Source organism: Pleurodeles waltl, chromosome 8 (genome assembly GCF_031143425.1).
Source record: "Pleurodeles waltl isolate 20211129_DDA chromosome 8, aPleWal1.hap1.20221129, whole genome shotgun sequence".
Lineage (NCBI taxonomy): Eukaryota > Metazoa > Chordata > Amphibia > Caudata > Salamandridae > Pleurodeles > Pleurodeles waltl.
Genome location: NC_090447.1, coordinates 1,505,711,822 through 1,505,725,543, shown reverse-complemented (window position 1 = coordinate 1,505,725,543; position 13,722 = coordinate 1,505,711,822). Strand labels below are relative to the sequence as shown.

The 13,722-nt window shown below is 49.5% G+C and overlaps 7 non-coding genes across 7 annotated transcripts; all 7 read right to left on the bottom strand.

Annotated features, from left to right (window-relative positions):
- Positions 1-1,656: 1,656 nt before the first annotated feature.
- LOC138253955 (5S ribosomal RNA) lies at positions 1,657-1,775 on the bottom strand. The gene has a single exon (XR_011196635.1). It is a non-coding gene; the product is annotated as a 5S ribosomal RNA (ribosomal RNA).
- A 1,675-nt stretch (positions 1,776-3,450) lies between these two features.
- On the bottom strand, positions 3,451-3,569 carry LOC138253439 (5S ribosomal RNA). Its single transcript, XR_011196129.1, has one exon. It is a non-coding gene; the product is annotated as a 5S ribosomal RNA (ribosomal RNA).
- A 1,675-nt stretch (positions 3,570-5,244) lies between these two features.
- On the bottom strand, positions 5,245-5,363 carry LOC138253843 (5S ribosomal RNA). Its single transcript, XR_011196524.1, has one exon. It is a non-coding gene; the product is annotated as a 5S ribosomal RNA (ribosomal RNA).
- Positions 5,364-7,038: 1,675 nt separating this feature from the next.
- LOC138253730 (5S ribosomal RNA) lies at positions 7,039-7,157 on the bottom strand. The gene has a single exon (XR_011196413.1). It is a non-coding gene; the product is annotated as a 5S ribosomal RNA (ribosomal RNA).
- Positions 7,158-8,832: 1,675 nt separating this feature from the next.
- Positions 8,833-8,951, bottom strand: LOC138253336 (5S ribosomal RNA). Its single transcript, XR_011196029.1, has one exon. It is a non-coding gene; the product is annotated as a 5S ribosomal RNA (ribosomal RNA).
- A 1,675-nt stretch (positions 8,952-10,626) lies between these two features.
- On the bottom strand, positions 10,627-10,745 carry LOC138253427 (5S ribosomal RNA). Its single transcript, XR_011196118.1, has one exon. It is a non-coding gene; the product is annotated as a 5S ribosomal RNA (ribosomal RNA).
- A 1,675-nt stretch (positions 10,746-12,420) lies between these two features.
- LOC138252728 (5S ribosomal RNA) lies at positions 12,421-12,539 on the bottom strand. Its single transcript, XR_011195452.1, has one exon. It is a non-coding gene; the product is annotated as a 5S ribosomal RNA (ribosomal RNA).
- Positions 12,540-13,722: the final 1,183 nt, after the last annotated feature.

Below are 13,722 nucleotides of genomic sequence, written 5' to 3'. Positions count from 1 at the left end.
GCTCTCTTCTGCTCACCCGGCCCACCGGCCTGGAGCCGACTGCTCTTAATTGCAGCGGAACACCCTCCCACTGGGAACTCCCACACTGCCCCAGGCACAATGCCCCAACCCACACGGAACAACATTTTTTACTCCTCCATTTACCATGCTCGGCGCTACTCCCGCTTCTCTCGTCTTCACAGGCTGCAGCAGCCCCCACCAAACCTAGCACGACCAGCAGGCGGCGCCTGTCACACTCTCAAGTGCAATGGACAACCCTCACCTCACACAGCATGTGCTGCGCCTCCTTGGACCCCTCCTTAGGGCATGACACCGAGGAGTCACCAGGGGAGACGCTGCTTCTCAACAGCAGCCTTCATTCCCCCCTCCCAAGGACCAATAGTTGCTGCTATGCAGTTCTCTTTTCCTCATCCCACTGGGTGGCGACACCTCCATTCACTCTGGCCAGGAGAAATAGCTCTTCTACACTACCTTAACAACTCCAGAAAGAAACGGGAAGGCACGCCAATCACTTACCTCTTCTTGCACTTTTTTCACTTACTGGAGAGGCTCTGTCACTCAGACTCTGCCATCTGCAACACATTCGCCATGCCTTGCAGGCAGAGGGTGGCCAGTCTTTCCTTTCCTTTTGGCAAACCAGGGTCCCACTGAAAGTACGTAGGAGTTGTCGGAAAAATCGGATCTGTCATCATGGACTCCTTTCTGAAACAAGATGCAAAATAACGCCCCTTCTCACAACCCCAGTGAAAGTGAAAGGGTCAGAGGTGTGTTGTTTAATGCTTAGGACGCAACAGTGGATCACGTGCTCTCTGCTGGGATGTTTTCCTATGTTGAAGAGGGTTTATTCTGCACAGGCCCTGCTCACCCATTCTTTCTGTGGTCGATAAATGGATCGTTGAGTTAATGACACCTCTTACAGCGCCAGGAAATGCCGGAAAATGCTGCCGAATGCTTTTAAAACAGCTCAAATTGTACGCACCTTTCCTCTTTTTATTCCCTGTTTCTGGAATGCTCTGCTTTTGGACTCTATTACACTTGCGTCTGCAACTCACTTCATTCTTCCACACCGAATAGATCATCGTCCTTTTATCAGATTTCCCACACGCTGTGCTGATTTTTTGCATTTGGTTGCCAATTGTAGGCTCGAGCACTATTTCTTGGGGGCTAAGGATTATTCATGGTACAAGTCTTAAAGAAAATAAGTCGGGGGACTAACCAAGTTAGACACTATGCAAGTGACATCACGGCACATGACATCACGGCACATGACATCAGGCCGTGTGAAATCGCACCTGGAAAAACAGGAAGTGGCATCACAACCCATGACCTGCCAGGAAATGAGATGCCAAGAAGTGAGATCTGATCTGAAGACCTGACACATATGCTTACCGCAAGAAAGCAAAGCCTTAGCTAGGGGAGCCTTTGTCCGTCGTGGAGCAAATGCTGTCTTGACTTTGGGCCGAGTGTAAAGTGCATAATAATTGTAAGTTTTCCTTGGGAAAGTGTGTATTTTCGTGTTAATGCTGTTCTTTTTCCTTTCTTTTTTTAAGAGAGTAAAAAAAGAGTGTAGTAAATAAAAAGTGTCAAATGAAATTAGCGAGGAAGCTGTGTAATGGAGGTTAGACGTGCGCCACCTAGTGTGTGCGAGAGGCAAAATGCCTACAGCACCTGGTATTCCCAGGCGGTCTCCCATCCAAGTACTAACCAGGCCCGACCCTGCTTAGCTTCCGAGATCGGACGAGATCGGGCGCATTCAGGGTGGTATGGCCGTAGGCAGGAAAGGCTGCACTTTCAGCTCTCTTCTGCTCACCCGGCCCACCGGCCTGGAGCCGACTGCTCTTAATTGCAGCGGAACACCCTCCCACTGGGAACTCCCACACTGCCCCAGGCACAATGCCCCAACCCACACGGAACAACATTTTTTACTCCTCCATTTACCATGCTCGGCGCTACTCCCGCTTCTCTCGTCTTCACAGGCTGCAGCAGCCCCCACCAAACCTAGCACGACCAGCAGGCGGCGCCTGTCACACTCTCAAGTGCAATGGACAACCCTCACCTCACACAGCATGTGCTGCGCCTCCTTGGACCCCTCCTTAGGGCATGACACCGAGGAGTCACCAGGGGAGACGCTGCTTCTCAACAGCAGCCTTCATTCCCCCCTCCCAAGGACCAATAGTTGCTGCTATGCAGTTCTCTTTTCCTCATCCCACTGGGTGGCGACACCTCCATTCACTCTGGCCAGGAGAAATAGCTCTTCTACACTACCTTAACAACTCCAGAAAGAAACGGGAAGGCACGCCAATCACTTACCTCTTCTTGCACTTTTTTCACTTACTGGAGAGGCTCTGTCACTCAGACTCTGCCATCTGCAACACATTCGCCATGCCTTGCAGGCAGAGGGTGGCCAGTCTTTCCTTTCCTTTTGGCAAACCAGGGTCCCACTGAAAGTACGTAGGAGTTGTCGGAAAAATCGGATCTGTCATCATGGACTCCTTTCTGAAACAAGATGCAAAATAACGCCCCTTCTCACAACCCCAGTGAAAGTGAAAGGGTCAGAGGTGTGTTGTTTAATGCTTAGGACGCAACAGTGGATCACGTGCTCTCTGCTGGGATGTTTTCCTATGTTGAAGAGGGTTTATTCTGCACAGGCCCTGCTCACCCATTCTTTCTGTGGTCGATAAATGGATCGTTGAGTTAATGACACCTCTTACAGCGCCAGGAAATGCCGGAAAATGCTGCCGAATGCTTTTAAAACAGCTCAAATTGTACGCACCTTTCCTCTTTTTATTCCCTGTTTCTGGAATGCTCTGCTTTTGGACTCTATTACACTTGCGTCTGCAACTCACTTCATTCTTCCACACCTAATAGATCATCGTCCTTTTATCAGATTTCCCACACGCTGTGCTGATTTTTTGCATTTGGTTGCCAATTGTAGGCTCGAGCACTATTTCTTGGGGGCTAAGGATTATTCATGGTACAAGTCTTAAAGAAAATAAGTCGGGGGACTAACCAAGTTAGACACTATGCAAGTGACATCACGGCACATGACATCACGGCACATGACATCAGGCCGTGTGAAATCGCACCTGGAAAAACAGGAAGTGGCATCACAACCCATGACCTGCCAGGAAATGAGATGCCAAGAAGTGAGATCTGATCTGAAGACCTGACACATATGCTTACCGCAAGAAAGCAAAGCCTTAGCTAGGGGAGCCTTTGTCCGTCGTGGAGCAAATGCTGTCTTGACTTTGGGCCGAGTGTAAAGTGCATAATAATTGTAAGTTTTCCTTGGGAAAGTGTGTATTTTCGTGTTAATGCTGTTCTTTTTCCTTTCTTTTTTTAAGAGAGTAAAAAAAGAGTGTAGTAAATAAAAAGTGTCAAATGAAATTAGCGAGGAAGCTGTGTAATGGAGGTTAGACGTGCGCCACCTAGTGTGCGCGAGAGGCAAAATGCCTACAGCACCTGGTATTCCCAGGCGGTCTCCCATCCAAGTTCTAACCAGGCCCGACCCTGCTTAGCTTCCGAGATCGGACGAGATCGGGCGCATTCAGGGTGGTATGGCCGTAGGCAGGAAAGGCTGCACTTTCAGCTCTCTTCTGCTCACCCGGCCCACCGGCCTGGAGCCGACTGCTCTTAATTGCAGCGGAACACCCTCCCACTGGGAACTCCCACACTGCCCCAGGCACAATGCCCCAACCCACACGGAACAACATTTTTTACTCCTCCATTTACCATGCTCGGCGCTACTCCCGCTTCTCTCGTCTTCACAGGCTGCAGCAGCCCCCACCAAACCTAGCACGACCAGCAGGCGGCGCCTGTCACACTCTCAAGTGCAATGGACAACCCTCACCTCACACAGCATGTGCTGCGCCTCCTTGGACCCCTCCTTAGGGCATGACACCGAGGAGTCACCAGGGGAGACGCTGCTTCTCAACAGCAGCCTTCATTCCCCCCTCCCAAGGACCAATAGTTGCTGCTATGCAGTTCTCTTTTCCTCATCCCACTGGGTGGCGACACCTCCATTCACTCTGGCCAGGAGAAATAGCTCTTCTACACTACCTTAACAACTCCAGAAAGAAACGGGAAGGCACGCCAATCACTTACCTCTTCTTGCACTTTTTTCACTTACTGGAGAGGCTCTGTCACTCAGACTCTGCCATCTGCAACACATTCGCCATGCCTTGCAGGCAGAGGGTGGCCAGTCTTTCCTTTCCTTTTGGCAAACCAGGGTCCCACTGAAAGTACGTAGGAGTTGTCGGAAAAATCGGATCTGTCATCATGGACTCCTTTCTGAAACAAGATGCAAAATAACGCCCCTTCTCACAACCCCAGTGAAAGTGAAAGGGTCAGAGGTGTGTTGTTTAATGCTTAGGACGCAACAGTGGATCACGTGCTCTCTGCTGGGATGTTTTCCTATTTTGAAGAGGGTTTATTCTGCACAGGCCCTGCTCACCCATTCTTTCTGTGGTCGATAAATGGATCGTTGAGTTAATGACACCTCTTACAGCACCAGGAAATGCCGAAAAATGCTGCCGAATGCTTTTAAAACAGCTCAAATTGTACGCACCTTTCCTCTTTTTATTCCCTGTTTCTGGAATGCTCTGCTTTTGGACTCTATTACACTTGCGTCTGCAACTCACTTCATTCTTCCACACCTAATAGATCATCGTCCTTTTATCAGATTTCCCACACGCTGTGCTGATTTTTTGCATTTGGTTGCCAATTGTAGGCTCGAGCACTATTTCTTGGGGGCTAAGGATTATTCATGGTACAAGTCTTAAAGAAAATAAGTCGGGGGACTAACCAAGTTAGACACTATGCAAGTGACATCACGGCACATGACATCACGGCACATGACATCAGGCCGTGTGAAATCGCACCTGGAAAAACAGGAAGTGGCATCACAACCCATGACCTGCCAGGAAATGAGATGCCAAGAAGTGAGATCTGATCTGAAGACCTGACACATATGCTTACCGCAAGAAAGCAAAGCCTTAGCTAGGGGAGCCTTTGTCCGTCGTGGAGCAAATGCTGTCTTGACTTTGGGCCGAGTGTAAAGTGCATAATAATTGTAAGTTTTCCTTGGGAAAGTGTGTATTTTCGTGTTAATGCTGTTCTTTTTCCTTTCTTTTTTTAAGAGAGTAAAAAAAGAGTGTAGTAAATAAAAAGTGTAAAATGAAATTAGCGAGGAAGCTGTGTAATGGAGGTTAGACGTGCGCCACCTAGTGTGCGCGAGAGGCAAAATGCCTACAGCACCTGGTATTCCCAGGCGGTCTCCCATCCAAGTACTAACCAGGCCCGACCCTGCTTAGCTTCCGAGATCGGACGAGATCGGGCGCATTCAGGGTGGTATGGCCGTAGGCAGGAAAGGCTGCACTTTCAGCTCTCTTCTGCTCACCCGGCCCACCGGCCTGGAGCCGACTGCTCTTAATTGCAGCGGAACACCCTCCCACTGGGAACTCCCACACTGCCCCAGGCACAATGCCCCAACCCACACGGAACAACATTTTTTACTCCTCCATTTACCATGCTCGGCGCTACTCCCGCTTCTCTCGTCTTCACAGGCTGCAGCAGCCCCCACCAAACCTAGCACGACCAGCAGGCGGCGCCTGTCACACTCTCAAGTGCAATGGACAACCCTCACCTCACACAGCATGTGCTGCGCCTCCTTGGACCCCTCCTTAGGGCATGACACCGAGGAGTCACCAGGGGAGACGCTGCTTCTCAACAGCAGCCTTCATTCCCCCCTCCCAAGGACCAATAGTTGCTGCTATGCAGTTCTCTTTTCCTCATCCCACTGGGTGGCGACACCTCCATTCACTCTGGCCAGGAGAAATAGCTCTTCTACACTACCTTAACAACTCCAGAAAGAAACGGGAAGGCACGCCAATCACTTACCTCTTCTTGCACTTTTTTCACTTACTGGAGAGGCTCTGTCACTCAGACTCTGCCATCTGCAACACATTCGCCATGCCTTGCAGGCAGAGGGTGGCCAGTCTTTCCTTTCCTTTTGGCAAACCAGGGTCCCACTGAAAGTACGTAGGAGTTGTCGGAAAAATCGGATCTGTCATCATGGACTCCTTTCTGAAACAAGATGCAAAATAACGCCCCTTCTCACAACCCCAGTGAAAGTGAAAGGGTCAGAGGTGTGTTGTTTAATGCTTAGGACGCAACAGTGGATCACGTGCTCTCTGCTGGGATGTTTTCCTATTTTGAAGAGGGTTTATTCTGCACAGGCCCTGCTCACCCATTCTTTCTGTGGTCGATAAATGGATCGTTGAGTTAATGACACCTCTTACAGCACCAGGAAATGCCGGAAAATGCTGCCGAATGCTTTTAAAACAGCTCAAATTGTACGCACCTTTCCTCTTTTTATTCCCTGTTTCTGGAATGCTCTGCTTTTGGACTCTATTACACTTGCGTCTGCAACTCACTTCATTCTTCCACACCTAATAGATCATCGTCCTTTTATCAGATTTCCCACACGCTGTGCAGATTTTTTGCATTTGGTTGCCAATTGTAGGCTCGAGCACTATTTCTTGGGGGCTAAGGATTATTCATGGTACAAGTCTTAAAGAAAATAAGTCGGGGGACTAACCAAGTTAGACACTATGCAAGTGACATCACGGCACATGACATCACGGCACATGACATCAGGCCGTGTGAAATCGCACCTGGAAAAACAGGAAGTGGCATCACAACCCATGACCTGCCAGGAAATGAGATGCCAAGAAGTGAGATCTGATCTGAAGACCTGACACATATGCTTACCGCAAGAAAGCAAAGCCTTAGCTAGGGGAGCCTTTGTCCGTCGTGGAGCAAATGCTGTCTTGACTTTGGGCCGAGTGTAAAGTGCATAATAATTGTAAGTTTTCCTTGGGAAAGTGTGTATTTTCGTGTTAATGCTGTTCTTTTTCCTTTCTTTTTTTAAGAGAGTAAAAAAAGAGTGTAGTAAATAAAAAGTGTCAAATGAAATTAGCGAGGAAGCTGTGTAATGGAGGTTAGACGTGCGCCACCTAGTGTGCGCGAGAGGCAAAATGCCTACAGCACCTGGTATTCCCAGGCGGTCTCCCATCCAAGTACTAACCAGGCCCGACCCTGCTTAGCTTCCGAGATCGGACGAGATCGGGCGCATTCAGGGTGGTATGGCCGTAGGCAGGAAAGGCTGCACTTTCAGCTCTCTTCTGCTCACCCGGCCCACCGGCCTGGAGCCGACTGCTCTTAATTGCAGCGGAACACCCTCCCACTGGGAACTCCCACACTGCCCCAGGCACAATGCCCCAACCCACACGGAACAACATTTTTTACTCCTCCATTTACCATGCTCGGCGCTACTCCCGCTTCTCTCGTCTTCACAGGCTGCAGCAGCCCCCACCAAACCTAGCACGACCAGCAGGCGGCGCCTGTCACACTCTCAAGTGCAATGGACAACCCTCACCTCACACAGCATGTGCTGCGCCTCCTTGGACCCCTCCTTAGGGCATGACACCGAGGAGTCACCAGGGGAGACGCTGCTTCTCAACAGCAGCCTTCATTCCCCCCTCCCAAGGACCAATAGTTGCTGCTATGCAGTTCTCTTTTCCTCATCCCACTGGGTGGCGACACCTCCATTCACTCTGGCCAGGAGAAATAGCTCTTCTACACTACCTTAACAACTCCAGAAAGAAACGGGAAGGCACGCCAATCACTTACCTCTTCTTGCACTTTTTTCACTTACTGGAGAGGCTCTGTCACTCAGACTCTGCCATCTGCAACACATTCGCCATGCCTTGCAGGCAGAGGGTGGCCAGTCTTTCCTTTCCTTTTGGCAAACCAGGGTCCCACTGAAAGTACGTAGGAGTTGTCGGAAAAATCGGATCTGTCATCATGGACTCCTTTCTGAAACAAGATGCAAAATAACGCCCCTTCTCACAACCCCAGTGAAAGTGAAAGGGTCAGAGGTGTGTTGTTTAATGCTTAGGACGCAACAGTGGATCACGTGCTCTCTGCTGGGATGTTTTCCTATGTTGAAGAGGGTTTATTCTGCACAGGCCCTGCTCACCCATTCTTTCTGTGGTCGATAAATGGATCGTTGAGTTAATGACACCTCTTACAGCGCCAGGAAATGCCGGAAAATGCTGCCGAATGCTTTTAAAACAGCTCAAATTGTACGCACCTTTCCTCTTTTTATTCCCTGTTTCTGGAATGCTCTGCTTTTGGACTCTATTACACTTGCGTCTGCAACTCACTTCATTCTTCCACACCGAATAGATCATCGTCCTTTTATCAGATTTCCCACACGCTGTGCTGATTTTTTGCATTTGGTTGCCAATTGTAGGCTCGAGCACTATTTCTTGGGGGCTAAGGATTATTCATGGTACAAGTCTTAAAGAAAATAAGTCGGGGGACTAACCAAGTTAGACACTATGCAAGTGACATCACGGCACATGACATCACGGCACATGACATCAGGCCGTGTGAAATCGCACCTGGAAAAACAGGAAGTGGCATCACAACCCATGACCTGCCAGGAAATGAGATGCCAAGAAGTGAGATCTGATCTGAAGACCTGACACATATGCTTACCGCAAGAAAGCAAAGCCTTAGCTAGGGGAGCCTTTGTCCGTCGTGGAGCAAATGCTGTCTTGACTTTGGGCCGAGTGTAAAGTGCATAATAATTGTAAGTTTTCCTTGGGAAAGTGTGTATTTTCGTGTTAATGCTGTTCTTTTTCCTTTCCTTTTTTAAGAGAGTAAAAAAAGAGTGTAGTAAATAAAAAGTGTCAAATGAAATTAGCGAGGAAGCTGTGTAATGGAGGTTAGACGTGCGCCACCTAGTGTGCGCGAGAGGCAAAATGCCTACAGCACCTGGTATTCCCAGGCGGTCTCCCATCCAAGTACTAACCAGCCCCGACCCTGCTTAGCTTCCGAGATCGGACGAGATCGGGCGCATTCAGGGTGGTATGGCCGTAGGCAGGAAAGGCTGCACTTTCAGCTCTCTTCTGCTCAGCCGGCCCACCGGCCTGGAGCCGACTGCTCTTAATTGCAGCGGAACACCCTCCCACTGGGAACTCCCACACTGCCCCAGGCACAATGCCCCAACCCACACGGAACAACATTTTTTACTCCTCCATTTACCATGCTCGGCGCTACTCCCGCTTCTCTCGTCTTCACAGGCTGCAGCAGCCCCCACCAAACCTAGCACGACCAGCAGGCGGCGCCTGTCACACTCTCAAGTGCAATGGACAACCCTCACCTCACACAGCATGTGCTGCGCCTCCTTGGACCCCTCCTTAGGGCATGACACCGAGGAGTCACCAGGGGAGACGCTGCTTCTCAACAGCAGCCTTCATTCCCCCCTCCCAAGGACCAATAGTTGCTGCTATGCAGTTCTCTTTTCCTCATCCCACTGGGTGGCGACACCTCCATTCACTCTGGCCAGGAGAAATAGCTCTTCTACACTACCTTAACAACTCCAGAAAGAAACGGGAAGGCACGCCAATCACTTACCTCTTCTTGCACTTTTTTCACTTACTGGAGAGGCTCTGTCACTCAGACTCTGCCATCTGCAACACATTCGCCATGCCTTGCAGGCAGAGGGTGGCCAGTCTTTCCTTTCCTTTTGGCAAACCAGGGTCCCACTGAAAGTACGTAGGAGTTGTCGGAAAAATCGGATCTGTCATCATGGACTCCTTTCTGAAACAAGATGCAAAATAACGCCCCTTCTCACAACCCCAGTGAAAGTGAAAGGGTCAGAGGTGTGTTGTTTAATGCTTAGGACGCAACAGTGGATCACGTGCTCTCTGCTGGGATGTTTTCCTATGTTGAAGAGGGTTTATTCTGCACAGGCCCTGCTCACCCATTCTTTCTGTGGTCGATAAATGGATCGTTGAGTTAATGACACCTCTTACAGCGCCAGGAAATGCCGGAAAATGCTGCCGAATGCTTTTAAAACAGCTCAAATTGTACGCACCTTTCCTCTTTTTATTCCCTGTTTCTGGAATGCTCTGCTTTTGGACTCTATTACACTTGCGTCTGCAACTCACTTCATTCTTCCACACCTAATAGATCATCGTCCTTTTATCAGATTTCCCACACGCTGTGCTGATTTTTTGCATTTGGTTGCCAATTGTAGGCTCGAGCACTATTTCTTGGGGGCTAAGGATTATTCATGGTACAAGTCTTAAAGAAAATAAGTCGGGGGACTAACCAAGTTAGACACTATGCAAGTGACATCACGGCACATGACATCACGGCACATGACATCAGGCCGTGTGAAATCGCACCTGGAAAAACAGGAAGTGGCATCACAACCCATGACCTGCCAGGAAATGAGATGCCAAGAAGTGAGATCTGATCTGAAGACCTGACACATATGCTTACCGCAAGAAAGCAAAGCCTTAGCTAGGGGAGCCTTTGTCCGTCGTGGAGCAAATGCTGTCTTGACTTTGGGCCGAGTGTAAAGTGCATAATAATTGTAAGTTTTCCTTGGGAAAGTGTGTATTTTCGTGTTAATGCTGTTCTTTTTCCTTTCTTTTTTTAAGAGAGTAAAAAAAGAGTGTAGTAAATAAAAAGTGTCAAATGAAATTAGCGAGGAAGCTGTGTAATGGAGGTTAGACGTGCGCCACCTAGTGTGCGCGAGAGGCAAAATGCCTACAGCACCTGGTATTCCCAGGCGGTCTCCCATCCAAGTTCTAACCAGGCCCGACCCTGCTTAGCTTCCGAGATCGGACGAGATCGGGCGCATTCAGGGTGGTATGGCCGTAGGCAGGAAAGGCTGCACTTTCAGCTCTCTTCTGCTCACCCGGCCCACCGGCCTGGAGCCGACTGCTCTTAATTGCAGCGGAACACCCTCCCAATGGGAACTCCCACACTGCCCCAGGCACAATGCCCCAACCCACACGGAACAACATTTTTTACTCCTCCATTTACCATGCTCGGCGCTACTCCCGCTTCTCTCGTCTTCACAGGCTGCAGCAGCCCCCACCAAACCTAGCACGACCAGCAGGCGGCGCCTGTCACACTCTCAAGTGCAATGGACAACCCTCACCTCACACAGCATGTGCTGCGCCTCCTTGGACCCCTCCTTAGGGCATGACACCGAGGAGTCACCAGGGGAGACGCTGCTTCTCAACAGCAGCCTTCATTCCCCCCTCCCAAGGACCAATAGTTGCTGCTATGCAGTTCTCTTTTCCTCATCCCACTGGGTGGCGACACCTCCATTCACTCTGGCCAGGAGAAATAGCTCTTCTACACTACCTTAACAACTCCAGAAAGAAACGGGAAGGCACGCCAATCACTTACCTCTTCTTGCACTTTTTTCACTTACTGGAGAGGCTCTGTCACTCAGACTCTGCCATCTGCAACACATTCGCCATGCCTTGCAGGCAGAGGGTGGCCAGTCTTTCCTTTCCTTTTGGCAAACCAGGGTCCCACTGAAAGTACGTAGGAGTTGTCGGAAAAATCGGATCTGTCATCATGGACTCCTTTCTGAAACAAGATGCAAAATAACGCCCCTTCTCACAACCCCAGTGAAAGTGAAAGGGTCAGAGGTGTGTTGTTTAATGCTTAGGACGCAACAGTGGATCACGTGCTCTCTGCTGGGATGTTTTCCTATGTTGAAGAGGGTTTATTCTGCACAGGCCCTGCTCACCCATTCTTTCTGTGGTCGATAAATGGATCGTTGAGTTAATGACACCTCTTACAGCGCCAGGAAATGCCGGAAAATGCTGCCGAATGCTTTTAAAACAGCTCAAATTGTACGCACCTTTCCTCTTTTTATTCCCTGTTTCTGGAATGCTCTGCTTTTGGACTCTATTACACTTGCGTCTGCAACTCACTTCATTCTTCCACACCGAATAGATCATCGTCCTTTTATCAGATTTCCCACACGCTGTGCTGATTTTTTGCATTTGGTTGCCAATTGTAGGCTCGAGCACTATTTCTTGGGGGCTAAGGATTATTCATGGTACAAGTCTTAAAGAAAATAAGTCGGGGGACTAACCAAGTTAGACACTATGCAAGTGACATCACGGCACATGACATCACGGCACATGACATCAGGCCGTGTGAAATCGCACCTGGAAAAACAGGAAGTGGCATCACAACCCATGACCTGCCAGGAAATGAGATGCCAAGAAGTGAGATCTGATCTGAAGACCTGACACATATGCTTACCGCAAGAAAGCAAAGCCTTAGCTAGGGGAGCCTTTGTCCGTCGTGGAGCAAATGCTGTCTTGACTTTGGGCCGAGTGTAAAGTGCATAATAATTGTAAGTTTTCCTTGGGAAAGTGTGTATTTTCGTGTTAATGCTGTTCTTTTTCCTTTCTTTTTTTAAGAGAGTAAAAAAAGAGTGTAGTAAATAAAAAGTGTAAAATGAAATTAGCGAGGAAGCTGTGTAATGGAGGTTAGACGTGCGCCACCTAGTGTGTGCGAGAGGCAAAATGCCTACAGCACCTGGTATTCCCAGGCGGTCTCCCATCCAAGTACTAACCAGGCCCGACCTTGCTTAGCTTCCGAGATCGGACGAGATCGGGCGCATTCAGGGTGGTATGGCCGTAGGCAGGAAAGGCTGCACTTTCAGCTCTCTTCTGCTCACCCGGCCCACCGGCCTGGAGCCGACTGCTCTTAATTGCAGCGGAACACCCTCCCACTGGGAACTCCCACACTGCCCCAGGCACAATGCCCCAACCCACACGGAACAACATTTTTTACTCCTCCATTTACCATGCTCGGCGCTACTCCCGCTTCTCTCGTCTTCACAGGCTGCAGCAGCCCCCACCAAACCTAGCACGACCAGCAGGCGGCGCCTGTCACACTCTCAAGTGCAATGGACAACCCTCACCTCACACAGCATGTGCTCCGCCTCCTTGGACCCCTCCTTAGGGCATGACACCGAGGAGTCACCAGGGGAGACGCTGCTTCTCAACAGCAGCCTTCATTCCCCCCTCCCAAGGACCAATAGTTGCTGCTATGCAGTTCTCTTTTCCTCATCCCACTGGGTGGCGACACCTCCATTCACTCTGGCCAGGAGAAATAGCTCTTCTACACTACCTTAACAACTCCAGAAAGAAACGGGAAGGCACGCCAATCACTTACCTCTTCTTGCACTTTTTTCACTTACTGGAGAGGCTCTGTCACTCAGACTCTGCCATCTGCAACACATTCGCCATGCCTTGCAGGCAGAGGGTGGCCAGTCTTTCCTTTCCTTTTGGCAAACCAGGGTCCCACTGAAAGTACGTAGGAGTTGTCGGAAAAATCGGATCTGTCATCATGGACTCCTTTCTGAAACAAGATGCAAAATAACGCCCCTTCTCACAACCCCAGTGAAAGTGAAAGGGTCAGAGGTGTGTTGTTTAATGCTTAGGACGCAACAGTGGATCACGTGCTCTCTGCTGGGATGTTTTCCTATGTTGAAGAGGGTTTATTCTGCACAGGCCCTGCTCACCCATTCTTTCTGTGGTCGATAAATGGATCGTTGAGTTAATGACACCTCTTACAGCGCCAGGAAATGCCGGAAAATGCTGCCGAATGCTTTTAAAACAGCTCAAATTGTACGCACCTTTCCTCTTTTTATTCCCTGTTTCTGGAATGCTCTGCTTTTGGACTCTATTACACTTGCGTCTGCAACTCACTTCATTCTTCCACACCGAATAGATCATCGTCCTTTTATCAGATTTCCCACACGCTGTGCTGATTTTTTGCATTTGGTTGCCAATTGTAGGCTCGAGCACTATTTCTTGGGGG